Below are 12,327 nucleotides of genomic sequence, written 5' to 3' on the forward strand. Positions count from 1 at the left end.
GCGGCCTGAGGGGACCTGAGAGGCATCTGTCTCGGAAAAACTCTCGTGCCATTCCCTGAGGTTGCGGAGGTCCCGGCGGACGCTGGAGACAGTGAAAAAATCAGAACCCGCCTCTGCTTTTGGAATTTCCAAACGAGGAATGAGATATACCTCTCTGTATGTTTAAAAATTTCCACAATAAAAAGTTTAATGAAGTAGAAAATTAAGTCAAAAGAACGGTCCTGGGGAGGAGTAAAAGTTGAGCCTTTAAATAAAAGAGGAAAAATGTCAAAACCGACAGATGTGTGTATGTAAATAAGATTTTGCATGGCAGAACATCAAAAACAAAAACATGTGACAAACTCAGGGAAATATTTGCTTACAAGTTCATTCTACAAATTTTACTGAGCACCTACCCTGTGGGGCAGCACCGAGCATATAGCAGTGAACTAAAAGTGACGAAAATCTCTACCTTGGAGCTTATATTATGTTGGGGAGAGACAGATAATAATTAAGTAAAACGTATAGCCTGTTAGATAGTGGTAAAGACTCGGAGTAACTGAGGGAGCAAAAAAGACATCCTCTGAGGGAATCATTCCAGTTAGAAAGTACATGTCAAATGTCTGTTCAAGGAATCACAGAGAATATGGCCGGAGCGTGGAACATAGTGAATAATAGAGCTTGAAGATTGGGAGGAGGTGTAGCACCTTATGGGTCATGGTAAGGACTTTGGCTTTAAATCCTTTTTTTTTTTTTTTTTTAAGGGGGGAGGTTTATTTATTTACTTATTTATTTTAATGAAGGTACTGTACTGGGGATTCAACCCAAGACCTCACACATGCTAGGCATGCACTCTACCGATGAGCTATACCCTCCTGCTTGGCTTTCACTCTTAGACTGCAACTCTATAGAGGACAGAGGGGTTCATCTGATATGACTTATCTTTCATAGTTTTATAAGTATCATTCTGGCTGCTATTGAAGTGGGTAAAAACGAGGAGAAGACAGTTTGCTCAGCAATTACCACTAGTACAAAAATTCGAGAGAGAGATGATGGTGACAGGGATCAGGGTGGTCACAGTAGACTTAAGGGAAGTGGTCAGATTTGGATACAGTTTGAGGGTAGGGCCAACACAATATGCAACTGGATGTGCGTTGAGAGAGAAAGAAGTCATAGATGACACCAAGCAAGAGGAAGCATGGAGTTGCCATTTACTGAGATGGGGAACATTGTGGGTGACTAGAAATTCAGTTTTGGACATAATAAGTTTGAGATGCCTCTAAGTCATCCAAGTGGAGGTACCAATGGATAATTAGCCATGTGTCTGGAGCTCAGCTCAGAGGTCTGGGCTGAAGATACAAACTTGTGAGTCTAAAGAGTTAATATCTATACTGTACAAAGAACTCCTACAAATTGATACAGAAAGAAAGATGAGCTATATGGGCCAAGGATGCGAACTGGCAATTTTCTAGGAAAACAAGTACAAATGGTCAATAAACAAGAAACTTCATTGCTAGTCAGGAAATGCAGTTTCCTTTATAAATGAGAACATTTTCACCCCTCAGCTTTCCAAAAAAATCAAAAGATTTTTGTCTATTGGTGGTAACGCTGTGAAGAAAGTACACTCACTTATCGCTGCTGATAGTGTGAACCCTGCATCCTTCTTGGTAAATATTCTGGCAATACCAAACCTTTAAATGTAGTGAGGCTTTAACATAGTAATTCTGCTCTATAGAAAACTCATCAATAAGGATATTGGTATAAATTTATTTATTGTAGTATTGTTTGTAGTAGCAAGCAGTGGAAGCAACCTGAATGTCCATAAGTAAGGAAATGAGGTATTGCCTTATGGTGGACTATTATGTTGCTATTAAAAATAGGTCAGAATCTATTGATATGGAAGGATGACCAAAATTTAAGGGGGAAAAAAAAACCCAATGTCATTGTATGATATTACATCTGTCTAAGCTGTAGGTGAAAAAAATCATCCATATAGGTGCATATGTTTTTTCAGCATGGAGAAACAATGTCAGTTACCTCAAGGGGATGAGAGAAATAACATCAGTTACCTCAAGGGGATGTTAATTTTTTACACTTTTCTGTATCATTAGACTTTCAACAATGAGCATCTAATTCTCTTATGGCTTTTTTTTTTAAAGTGGAGATACTGGGGATTGAATCCAGAACGGTGTGCGTGCTAAGCATGTGCTCTACCATGGAGCTATACCCCCCTCTATGATTTTTTTAAGTACATTTTAAGGAAGAAAAGAGGAGCACCAGTTTGATACCACTCTGATATCTCTGCAAATCCGAACTACTGGCAGTATGCTCAGAGCTGGTTATCAGCAGGCCTCTAGCCACCCAGTAAGCATAGCCATTTTAAAGGTGTCATGGGAACAGTTCTATGTTTGTCCCAATAATGCTGGTAGGGTTTAGAGTCAGAACACTGCAACAGAAATATAATGTGAAACTCATATGGGCTTTTAATTTTTCTGGGATCCACTTTAAAACATAAAAACAAACAAGTAAAATTAATTTTAACAATATGTCTTATTTAATCGAATATATCTAAAATACTATCATTCATCAGATAATCAATATAGAAATTATTAATAAGATATTTTATATGCTTTTCCTTCAACTAAGTCTTTGAAATTCATTGCATACTGTACACTTACAGCACATCTCAATTTGGACTAGCCACATTTCATGTGTTCAGTAGGTAGCGACATGTGGCCAGTGGCTGCCATATTGGCTAATGCAGGTTTAGCCTTCCTCTTGAAACGGCCTTTTGATCCTAAAGAGACATCCTTTGGAAAAGCAGAACTTCAATATCGGGGATGCATCTGATTTTTGAAAATAGCCCCAAGGTTTTCAGAGCCAAGTGTAGGGAATAAGGGCGGGCGGAAAGATCAAGCTCAGAAATATCCATCAACAAATAGTGTCAAAGCCGCCAAGGATTCTTCAGGATGAGCCGGGACAGGCCAGGCCAATACAAATACTTTAAAGATCAGAAATTCACTCCCAGCTGGAGGAAGGAAACGAGTTGCCGACCATCAAGTTAGTGGCAGAACCAGAGCTAATTTGCTGCTCTCTTCATTACCCCAGGTCAAAGAGTTAGAGCCATGTTCAAACCTCGATTCTCCAGCTGTCTGAACTTGAGCAGGCCTCTTCATGTTTATGAGCATCACCTCCTTCACTTACAAAATAACTGACCTTCTGACAAGGATTTTTGGGTTTTGTTTTCTTTTTTATTAAGACTTGTATTATACTATAATATACATTATTATAGTATATTATTAGTACACATTGTGTATTAATATAATACTATTATAAGTAAAATATACATAACATAAAATTTACCATTTTAACCATTCTTAAGGGTAGAGTTCTGTAGCATAAAGTCCACTCAGATTGTTGTGACTACCACACACTCCATCTGCAGAACCCTTTCCTCTTCCCCAACTGAAAACCTGTACCCATTAAACACTAATTCCCTATTCCCTCCTTCCCTCAGCCCCTGGCAACCACCATTCTCCTTTCTATATGTATGAATTTGACTACTCTAGGTACCTCATGTAAGTGAAATCATACAAATATTTGTCCTTTTGTGACTGGCTTACTTCACTCAGCATAATGTCTGTCAGGTTCATCCATCTAGCATACATCAGAATTTCCTTCTTTTTTAAGGCTGAATAATCTTCCACTGTATGTATATACTACATTTTGTTATCCAGTCATCAAACAATGGACATTTCAGTTGTTTCTACCTTTTGGCTATTGTGAATAATGCTGCTGTGAACATGAGTGTACAAGTATCTATTTGAGTACCTATTTTCACTTCTTTGGGGCATATACTCAGAAATGAAATGGCTGGATTTTGTTTGTTTTCTAATTAAAGTATAATTTATGTACAATGAGATAACTCTTTTAGTGTGTACAGTTCTTTGCGTTTTGACAAACACATATAGTTCTGTACCTATGACCACAATCAAGATATAGACAGTTCCAATCACCCTGAAAAACTTTTTTATGCTGTTCCTTTCCACTCAGCCTCTCCTTGCACCTCATTCCTGACAAACACAGATCTGTTTTCTTCCACTATAGTTTTGTCTTTTTCAAACTGTCATATAAATAGACTCATACAGTGTGTAGCTTTTTGAGTCTAGTTTCTTTTGCTTAGCATAATGCATTTGATATTCATCAGTGTCCTTGCCTATATCAGTAGTTAGTTCCTTTTTATCAGTAATTTACACTGTATGGATGTACCACAGTTTGTCTTTCCATTTCCCAGTTGAAGGACATCTGGATTATTTCTAATTTTTGGCAATTATGACTAAAGCTTGCATACAGGTATTTGTGCATACAAAAGTTTTAATTTCTCTTCATAAATACCTACGAACTACAAGGTTGTTTTGAGCCTTAAACAAGGTACAATAAAATGTTTAACACCCTGTAAGGTACATAGTAAGAAGCTTAATCAATTGAGCTTTTAGAAAAGCTTGTTACACAATTCTAAGTCAAATAAAAAGAACCTATAATGTCCAAATTTAATTTTATTACGCACCTGCTATCTGCCAGGTATTTTTCCAGTTTCTGAAATAACATTTAATTAGAATTTACAATGTCATTTATGTGTTTAAAGATAAAAATAAAAATAATCTCTCTCAGTTTTTGCTACACCTCAGACCCAAAACTGGATCTAGTTCTCTGGTAACAATGCTAAAATGTTCCTGATGCTTTACCTCTTCCCATAGGTAGTCCACCGACATACCTAGCCCATCATGGCTACTCCACATGGCCTCAACTATAATAAAAAGGAGAACTAACAGGAAGACATTTCTAATAAAATAATATATATCGTATGAAATATTTACAATGAGATATGTCTTCTGGTCAGTCACAAACGCTGACAGATACAGAGGCATTGCTTTGGCAACTCAAATAATACTATTGCCATTACCACTGGTAACATCCTCCAAATGGTGAGCAACTCTCAGTAATATTTCAAAACCAAACAAAGAACAAGAGAACCAAATGTATATTAAAACGGCACCAACAATACTTTGTTGTTTATGAAGAAAAAAATAAATAGATAAAATAAATTAGGTTTTTCACCTACAAGGATATCTGACGGGACATCTGAAAGTTGTACAGGATATGGGACAGTTCATTGTGCTGGACTATCCCACACGCTGTGAGATAGGCTGAGACCTGGGACCCTTTGCTGGAGGGCTTGCACCTAGACAAATGTCTCTTCCAGCAACAGAATCCAAAGAATCTATAAGGGACTAAATATAACTGCATACATGCATAATAGGGGCAATTACAACTAATAAGATACAAAAAAGCCACAAACCAACTGCTATTTCTGAGGTGCTAGGAGCAAAAGCAGGGGACTGCTCGTGATCCCTGCACGCAGCACCACCAAGGGGGTGGGCAGATCACCTAAGCTATGCCTCCTGCCCAAGCCACAGATCCGCCTGGTAGGCAGTTTTCGCTCCCTGCAGCAGAGTCCCAGTCAAGTCATGCCTAAATTTCTCATCTTGCCTCTTACCAATTTCTAGTGATTAAAAAATCCAAGGACCTGAGTTGCTGACACTTGCAGGCTGGCAAGGATCCCTAGGCTTCCCCCTATCAATGCCAGAAGCACCCCCAATCCAGCATTGCCACAACAAGGAAAATTTCCCTCACAAACTCCCAAAGTCCCCTAAGAGGCTGTAGCACCCTCAGTGAGAATCACTGATCTAAAAGACAATTCGTAGTGGGGAGGGTATAGCTCAGTGGTAGAGTGCATGCTTAGCACGAGGTCCTGGGATCAATCTCCAGCTCCCCAGTCAATCTATCTATCTATCTATCTATCTATCTATCTATCTATCTATCTTTCTTTCTTTCTTTCTTTCTATCTATCTTAATTGCCTCCCCCCACCAAAAAAATAATAAAACTTAATTTTGGGTAAAAAACAATTTCTTTAATAAAGCGACCTGTAGTAAAAGTCCTTATCTCTCTACGAGTGGAAGGAAACATTAGAAAGAACTTCTACCCTGTATGCTAAAGAACAGAGCCCAGTCAAACTGACTTGAAAGGACTTTCACCACAGTTATTTATATGAATGAAACAAAAGTTCTTTGGTTTAGTAGGTGACTGTTATAGGCCAAAGATATCAGGTCCTAATCCCTGGAACCCGTAAATATTACCGTATTTGGAAAAGGTGTCTTTGTCCATGTGAGTAATTTAAGGATCTTGAGATGGGGAGATTATCTTGGGTTATTTAATTAGGCCCTAAATGCATGTACATGTATCCTAATAAGAGGGAGACAGATGGAGACTTGGCACAAATACACAGAGGAGAAGGTGGTGGGAAGACAGAGCAGAGAGAGCTTTAAAAATGCTGGAAGACGCAAGGAATGAATTTTCCCCTGGAGCCTGTGGAAAGAGCGTAACCCTACTGACACCTTCATTTCAGCCCAATGATACTAATTTTGGATTTCTGGCCTCCAGAATTGTGAGAGAATAACAATCTGTTTTAAGCCACCCAGTTTTGTGTAACTTGTTACAGCAGCCACAAGTCACTAATACAGTTGTAAACTATGTTTTATTAACACAAATGAAGATATTTTCATACCCTGGATTCATATTATTTTATTCCATAGATGTTCCTTCCTGATAAAAACAAGAGCTTTTCTCCTTTCAACCCCTTTCTCCTTGCTCTCCACTCTGTCTTATGTGAGGATGTGGGGTCTGGAGGCTTGGGGCTATTGGTAGTCACCCTGCAACCAAAATTGGAGGGGAGAATGCTAAGACAAATGTGCACGTCAGGAGGACACAGTGTCCTGACGCCACTGAGCCTCTGGACCAGCTCCAAATCATCAAATCTCTAGATTGCTTAAATTATGAGATAATTAAATGTCTTAATTGCTTTGACCACTGTTAGACTCTTGTTACTTGCAGCAGAATTCATCTGAACATGGAATTTAACAGGCGATATCAAAATTGCAAATAAGAAAAAGCAAAACATTTCCGTGATGATTAGCAATGATCTGATTCACTAATCATCAGGGAAATGCAAATGAAAACCACAATGAGATATCACCTCACACTTATCAGAATGGCTATCACCAAAAAGAACAAAAATAAAAGATATTGGCGAGGATGTGGAGAAAAGGGAACCCTCGCACACTGTTGGTGGAAATGTAAATTGGTGCAGCCACTGTGGAAAACAGTATGGAGGTTTCTCAACAAATTTAAAATGGAATTATCATATGACCCAGCAATTCCACTCCTGGGTATATATCAAAAAAAACCCTCACTAATTCAAAAAGATACATGTACCCCAACATTCATAGCAGCATTATTTATAATTCCCAAGAAATGGAAGCAACTTAAGTGTATGTATGTGTATATATACATACATATACATATATGTGATGAAATACTACTCAGCCATAAAAAAGAACAATTTTTTGCCATTGCAGCAACATGGATGGACTTGGAGGGCATTATGCTAAGTTTTAAGTCAGACAGAGAAAGACAAATACTGTATGATACCACTTATGCATGGAATCTGAAAACAAACTAGTGAAGATGACAAAAAAAAAAAACAACAGAGAACAAATTAGTGGTTACCAGTAATGGTGAGGGGAGCAGTGAGAAGTACAAACTACTGGGTATAAGATAGGCTACAAGGATGTATTTTAACAACATGGGGAATATTTTGTAATAACTGTAAATGGAGTGCAACATTTAAAATTGTATTTTAGAAGTTCTAAAATTTAATTTTAAAAAATCAGTTTCACACCTTAAAAAAAGAAAAAGGAAAAGCAATACAGTCACGTTGTCTAAAAATATGGAGGTAAATCCCAGAAGAAATGGCCAAAGGAGTTGAAATCTGTTGCTTCTAGGAAGTGGATTTGAGAAGATATGGGACAGAAATTGCTCATTTTCATTATAAGCCTCGTAGTACTATTTGACTTTTTAAGTTGTGTACGAATATTAATTACTTAGGTAAAAATAAAAATAAAAAATTTTTAATTTTAATTTTGAACAGCCTAGTGAAAAAGTAAAATCAAATCTACAGGATACAATGAGCTTTTTTTTTCCTTTTATCTTTAGGCTTTATTGATGATACTTTAAAAATATATGACCAGAAAGTCTTACAGTTGCCAGAGAATGAAAGTATCTATCTCTCAATCTCTAATTCCTGAACGTTAACTCTTGGAGATTCATGCCCTTTAAATCCATTATATCCTTCCTTTCTTTTTTTTCCCTTTTTCAGTTTTATTAGGTAGAATTATTATAGTTTGACTGCACATATACATTATATTGCATGTAAATATGTATATCCACTATACTGTACATTTTTTAGTTTACATATGTGTATTGATCATTGTTTCTAAGAACAGGTTAGAGCTTTAGCTTTTTAAACTTACATAGTTATCAAGGAATATAGCCAACCACAAAATAAGAAGCACCAGAATGTGATAATCCAATCATAAAGGACAGTCATATTGTGCTTACACATATTCAAGAAATCAGTCATCTAAGTTATGAATAATAACTAGTTCATTTGTGTCCTTATTTTTAAATTTTTTATTAGATTCCACATATAAATGATAACATATGGCATTTTTCTTTCTCTTTCTGGCCCACTTCACTTAGAATGATGATCTTCAGGTCCATCCATGTTGCTGCAAATGGCATTGTTTTATTCTTTTTTATGGCTGAGTAGTGTTCCAATATATATATGTACCACATCTTCTTTATCCAGTCACCTGTCAATGGACATTTGGGTTGTTTCCATGTCTTGGCTATTGTAAATAGTGCTCATATGAGCATTGGGGTGTATGTGTCTTTTTGCATTTTATTTTTCTCCAGGTATCTGCCCAGGAGTGGGATTACTGGATCACTTGGTAGTCTATTTTTAGTTTTTTAAGGAACTTCCATACTGTCCTCCATAGTGGCTGCACCAATCTACATGCCCACCAACAATGTAGGAGGCTTACCTTTTCTCTACACCCTCTCCAGTATCTATCATTTGTAGACTTTTCAATGATGGCCATTCTGGCTGGTGTGAGGTGGTATCTCATTGTAGTTTTGATCTGCATTTCTCTGACAATTAGCGATGCTGAGCATTTTTTCATGTGCCTATTTGTATGTCTTCATTGGGAAATTGCTTTTTTAGGTCTTCTGCCCATTTTTGGATTGGGTTGCTTGTTTTTTTTATAATAAGCCATATGAGCTGTTGGTATATTTTAGAAATTAGTCCCTTGTCAGTTGCATCATTTGCAAATATTTTCTCCCATTTTATAGGTTGTCTTTTCTTTTTGTTGATGGTATCCTTAGCTGTGTGAAAGCTTTTGAATTTAATTAGATCCCATTTGTTTATTTTTGCTTTTATTTCCATTACTCCGGGAGCTGGTTCAAAGAATATATTACTGTGATTTATGTCTGCGAGTGTTCTCTGTATGTTATCCTCTAGGAGTTTTATGAAATCTGGCCTCACATTTAGATCTTTAATCCATTTTGAGTTTATTTTTGTACATGGTGTTAAAGAATGTTCTAATTTCAGTCTTTTACATGTAGCTGTCCAGTTTTCCCAGGACCACTTATTGAAGAGACTATCTTTTCTCTGTTGTATATTCTTGCCTCCTTTGTCATAGATTAACTGACCATAAGTACGTGGGTTTATTTCTGGACTTTCTATCCTGTTCCATTGATTTATGTGTCTATTTTTGTGCCAGTACCATACTGTTTTGATTACTGTAGCTTTGTAGTATAGTCTGAAGTCAGGGAGCATGATTTCCCCAGCTCCATTCTTCTTTTTCAAGATTGTTTTGGCTATTTGGGGGTCTTTTGTGTTTCCATACAAATTTTAACATTGTTTTTTGTTCCAGTATAATGTGCTTTAAAAATTTTTTTTTCATTTAATTTTTAAAGAACTCTTTTAGGCTCATTAATACATGAGAAAAGACTGAAAAACATTTACATTCTGCTGACCTTACAATCACAGGAGCAAAGTGATCAGAAAGACAGGAAAATTCTTACAATCTTCCCTCTACATTTGTGGGGGATTTGTTCCAGGACCTCTTGTGAATACCAAAATCCACCAATGCTCTTATGTAAGCTGCTGTATTAAATGGCCCAATACAGTTGGCTGGGTAGCCACAGGTTCCACATCTGTAGATAGAGCCAACTGTATATGAAATTATATTTATACAGACACCATCTCCTATGCTGGCTAAGAAGCAGCAGAAAAGAGTCCTGAGATGGTCATTTGTTCATCCTTAACACGATGGATGAATGAATGATAAAATAATAATAGTTAACACTGATTTTTTTTCTTTTTTTCTTTTTTTTGCCAGGAGCTATTCTTTACATGGACAATCTTATTTGATTTTAGGCTTGTGAGATTGGTGTACTGCAATCCCCATTTTACAGAGGAGCCTTGCCTGAGGTCAGACAGCTAGAAAGTAGTAGACCTAGGGTCTGGACCCAAAGCTCAGCTCAAGGCTATTAGGTTTTCCCAACTATGTGCATGAATAAGAATGACTATTAAATGTGCTCATACATAGAACATAATGTGTCTTTGATGACACTCACATGGAGCTAACTCATCCATTATATAAAGATGTTCCTCTGTGGTAAACACATTTCAGAGCCAGAAAAAGATTTGTCATTATTATGGCTTTAGGATTGTGGCCAATAGAGCAAGTGAGAGGGGAAAAAGGGGAAGAAAGAAAAAGAAAAGCCAACTTCTAATAGATTGTCTTTAATTTACTCAAGTAGTGAAGACAATGACAAGGTAGGGGAGGGTTACACAATTTTTATTGCCTAAATGTGGTGATAAAGTTAAGAGGTTATCAAAATATAGTTTACAGGCTTAATTTAAATTTAGGGATCATAGTTTTTAAAGCCAATGTCGTCTGTAGGGTTTGTCCTTGGAGTTCCCTGTCATCACAGGAACAGTTTAAGAGATCCAGCAGGTACTTGGTATGCCACCAGAAGAATTGTTGATGCACGTGCCCCAGAGGTAAACTGCCCCAGCCTTGAGGACTATAATCCTAACTCCTATTCAGCTGAAAAAAATGTTCCTTTAATGGGTCACTTATCTTATCCCTGGGAAGATTTAGAATTAAAACTAAACATGATAAACTAAATGAAACTCACGTAGATTTTTGTCATATTTGGAGAAATCTGAATATATTTGGTATTTGAAGTACATATCACGTTAAAGAAATGACATATTAGAGAATCTGACAGATCAGTCTTGTTTTTCTAATTTAAAAAATATAGTTAAGAAATTGATTCTATAAGCTAATCACGGAAGTACAAGGACTGTATGATTCTACTTATAGGAGGTACTTAGAGTAGTCAAATTCATAGAGACAAAAAGTAGAATGGTGGTCATTAGGGGTTGGGGGAAGGGGGAATGGAGAGTTAATGTTTAATGGGGACAGGGTTTCAGTTGGGGAAGATGAGAAAGTTCTGGAGATGGATGGTGGTGATGGTTGCACAACAATGTGAATGTATTTTATGCCACTGAGCTGTACACTTAAAAATGGTTAAAGTGAGGGGGAGGGTATAGCTCAGTGGTAGAGTGCATGCTTAACATGCACGAGGTCCTGGGTTCAATCCCCAGTACCTCCATCAAAATAAATACATAAATAAATAAAATCCTAACTACCTGCCCTCCAAAAAAATTTTTTAATGGTTATAATTATACATTCTGTGTATTTGCCACAATAAAAAAATAAATTGGTTTTAGATGCTAAAATCAGTGGGCAAAAGTTTGATGAAAAACAGAATCTTTAAATATTCTCCAAGTAGCTCCCAAGATACTAATTGCAAAGGGAAAAATCCTAGGATTACAGTGGAGGAACTCAGAAGATACCACCTTAACCAAACGACCACAGTAAATCACACCTATGCTGAGATCCGTCAACACCATGTACTGAGGAAGGCACAACTTCACTTCTGTGGTTAACAAGCCAAAAATACATCACCTCAACCTAATCACAAGAAAACCCAGACAAACTCAAGCTGAAAAGACATGACAAAATATCTGACTAGTGCTCATCAGAAGTGTCAAAACGAGGGAGTGAAGACAAGGAAAGAGAGGAGTGGACACAAATTGGAGGGTGCCAGGGAGATACAACAGCTAAAAGCAATGTGCCACTCAGGATTAGATCCTCAAACAGAAAGCAGTCAGTGGAAAAGTTGGCAACATTTGAAAAAAGTCTTCAGTTTAGTTACTAGTATCTCCTCGGTGTTAATTAACTGGCTTTGATAACTGCACTATACTTACATAAATTGTTAACCTTAGGGGGAGCTGCGGGAAGAATACAGTA

General features: G+C 37.1%; 1 non-coding gene across 1 annotated transcript; it reads left to right on the forward strand.

Moving 5' to 3' along the window:
* The first annotated feature begins 11,553 nt into the window (after positions 1 to 11,553).
* On the forward strand, positions 11,554 to 11,626 carry TRNAV-AAC (transfer RNA valine (anticodon AAC)). The gene has a single exon. It is a non-coding gene; the product is annotated as a tRNA-Val (tRNA).
* Positions 11,627 to 12,327: the final 701 nt, after the last annotated feature.

This window comes from Camelus dromedarius, chromosome 12 (genome assembly GCF_036321535.1).
Source record: "Camelus dromedarius isolate mCamDro1 chromosome 12, mCamDro1.pat, whole genome shotgun sequence".
NCBI classification, from domain to species: Eukaryota; Metazoa; Chordata; class Mammalia; order Artiodactyla; family Camelidae; genus Camelus; species Camelus dromedarius.